The 3,409-nt window shown below is 40.6% G+C and overlaps 1 long non-coding RNA gene across 1 annotated transcript; it reads left to right on the forward strand.

Moving 5' to 3' along the window:
* The first annotated feature begins 979 nt into the window (after positions 1-979).
* LOC145435604 (uncharacterized) lies at positions 980-2,067 on the forward strand. Its single transcript, XR_013913906.1, has 2 exons — positions 980-1,291; positions 1,759-2,067. It is a non-coding gene; the product is annotated as an uncharacterized LOC145435604 (long non-coding RNA).
* Positions 2,068-3,409: the final 1,342 nt, after the last annotated feature.

Here is a 3,409-nt window from a genome sequence, read left to right on the forward strand (position 1 = left end):
GAAACTGGTCCAGCGAATAGCGAGGTCTGTTAAGATACAAATTCAGCATGTTTCATTCGGAGATAGCGTAGTGGGGACGATAAGCGCATACATTGGGCGGCCCCAGTTCGATTCCCGTCGGAGGTTTATCTGGGCTTCTCTAACCCAGCCGTCGCCGTTCTTATGGCGACAAAAAACCCCAGAAAAGGGCCCGACGAATGAAAGCACTCACATGGAATGGAAAAGAACTAGAAAAGCCCGTGGCTTCAAAAGATCAAAATCGAAAAGAACTTTTACATCGGGCACTCTAGGCCGAGGTGAATGTCAGTCTAAAAAGACCACAACTGCGCGCCGTTCGACATCCTCCTATCCTTTCCTTACATCGCATTGTACATTGTGTGTGTCTTGTTCGGATGAAAATGTAACTAAACGATTATTACAAATATTAAAGTACGTATTATAGGAATTAGGAAACGACAACGTCTCACCTAAAAGCCTTTGTTATAGTATAAATAAACACCTACTCGAAATGTGAAAAGTGGACAATGGACATTTAAGCGTTTTTGAGCGTCAGTTTTTAGCGAACAGTTTCTTGAGAAAAGAATACAGATATGGCAAGTCCTAGCAAATGTGTTATTATAAATCCCTAAATTTCCAGGACGTGAATCTTTTGGGGGAGTAGCGGTCAAACTGTTGCAACAATTGTTCCAGATGATTACTTATTTGTTTAGAGGTGCCTAAATCAGGCCTTCAGCTTCGCTGAGCAGTGAAAAGGTATGGAGTCGTTTATTAGGGTTACCACATTTTAGGAATCTGGAAAGAGGATACACATTTTCAAAATTTCAGACTTACAGTACCGGAGAAAAGTTGGTAAATTTACTCCGAGTTTGTAGTTGGTTTACTAAAAACGGTCGTCTTTCTGGCTCAACTCCCCAAAGACCCGCCCACCGGTACGTAAGTGCTGATTTCATATATCTCAGTCCAATTTTCACATACATTTAAAGGTCAACTGCATCTCTATAGACAACTTTGCGGAATCATGTTCAGAACTTTATTTTATACCTAAATTACCGACTTTCCGTGTTTCTACTCAATCGGAAATTGCCGTAATTTAGACTGAAAGTCCCAATATTGGCATGTTTACAGAAAAAGCAGAATGTGCATTGTGACGTCAAGTACATGACATCTCTATTCTCACCACAGCGGATATGTGTGATTGTGTGTTCGCCAAGACGCTGGGCGAATATTTGAGTTAGTTGTATGGCGAAGGACTCGCTTGTATGGTGTTAAAACTGAATCTGAGTACTTGAATGTAAGTATGAAATGCGGACGTGCTTCAGGTGGTGATTCGCTCGATCCCACATCAGTGGAACCCCTATCAGCTTCGTATGATGGGTCGGTTGGTAATCTGTAGTGTGATCAGCGTAAAAGCTAAATGAAATGCAGTATGGTAGCGGCCTATGTATAATTTGGTGGATTACTTCGTTTCAATTAGGAATCTTGCTACAATCAATCACATGTGTTAATATGGAGGTTGCCAGCTTAAATGCCAACTATCAGGGAGAGTTTGTGCTGACAGAATAAGAGTGAATCACAGCATTACCATGATTTCAATCAGCTTGTTGGGATGATGATGCATTGAAGATGTCTTACTATAGATATGAACAGGATTATGGCCACAGAATTATAACATCTAGTTTGATGCATGAGTGAATGAGCCTCATTAAGATGAAACGGCGAGTCCGTTGCCAAGTAATTTCCTAACACTACACTTTTCAGGAAGCTGAGAAACACTGCACAGGAATTTCGTCCGATTGCTATGGGGATTCTGCAGAAAACAACACGGAAAATCCTGCCTGCGCATGTCGTTACTGCCATCCGATCAAAAGTCACATCCAGTAGTTTCAAAGGATTTCAATTTTGAAATGCTTCATTGCGCATGAAAATAGTAAATGCAACAAACTAATCCATCAACACTGCTACTGTATCAGGAAGAGAAACATATCGGGTTTTGTGTCCAGCAATATCATCATCCGAGCTAATTTTGACGATGCCGCTACTCAAATAAAATTGATGAACTCTGCCGTTCCTGGTCGTGTTTTGACGAGTGCATTGACTTCTTCATTGCAGTAATCTAGAGAAGGCAAAAAAATATCACAAGGTGTTATAACACAGTCAGATTGAAGGCAGTATTCCTTCTCAAGTATCATTAAATAAAGGATTGCAAACTGCATCCTACAATGATGCGTATGGCTTGTGAATATGGTGAAATCTTATAATGGTTGTTTTGAACAGTTAACACAGTACTTTACGACAGTTATGGTGATACTGGTACTTTCTCATCTCCGCTGAGCTGCCAACATCTTGAGAGGGACATAGATTACGATATAGTAATGGATCATCGGTATTATCGTGTTGCTTTTGCTGCTTACATGATAAGTAGGCTTCCTGACTCATAGGCTACAGCTTCATCAGTCTATGATTTTATCAGGGTTGTAGCCAAGTGGCAAATTTCCGAGTCACAAGTCATCTCACTTCTATAGTTTTGGCTCGAGTCGCGTCCTTTTCAATTATCCACGGAGTCCATAAAATAAAAGGAGGTCAGCGATGTAACCATCAGGTCATGCAGTCAGCTGGTTACATACTCCCTTTTCAGTAACTAATGCCACTACTTCATTCAATGAGTGAAGTGGCTTAATTTTAGAATACTTCCACTTCAAAAGTTTTTGAAGGCATATACGGTACCGTACTTAATTCTACATGTATACTTGAGTGCAAACAATAACTACTTTCGTTACTACCACAGTCAATACTAATAGAAACGGTTAGTTACAGTCTTATAGTACTAGCTGACTCAATACATTTTCACTTACCGATTTCGGACAGTACGTAGCTTTAGAGGAGTACAGGTATTCCTCCGTGAAAATAAAGTGTGGACGGGAGTTGCCTGTCTTCGGTAGTCAACTAGCTTGTGTATCTCGGATACTTCATTGAAGCAAGATGGTTGGAAGTGATCCGCGCATGAATATGATTCTGTGCGCAATTTTGGTCTTCACGCGGTGTTCCGCACTGTTCAGCTAATCAGCTATAGGCGTCCGGTCGGCTGACGGCATATGGCTTGTGAAAGCGATGTAAGGACACTTTGAGTACCGCATATTGCGTATTGTAGCAGCCATACGCGACATAACGTCTACCTCCATTCCTCATCTTCTTAACAGCTTTCACGATCACACTGAAATACTCAAATCCACAGCAACAGGGATAACCTTATGCAAACCAGGTATCAAGACTTCTGCTGTGTCAGTTACATGACGTCATTTCATGGCTGAATGGTTTCGTTTCCGTTTTTTGACTTTTCGATTTATAATTTAAATTACTTGAAAACTATAAGGTATTTTCAATTTTCATTATTTTATTCATATTCCTAACC

This window comes from Botryllus schlosseri, chromosome 3 (assembly GCF_051294905.1).
Source record: "Botryllus schlosseri isolate E-star chromosome 3, Bs_hap1, whole genome shotgun sequence".
Classification (NCBI taxonomy): Eukaryota; Metazoa; Chordata; class Ascidiacea; order Stolidobranchia; family Styelidae; genus Botryllus; species Botryllus schlosseri.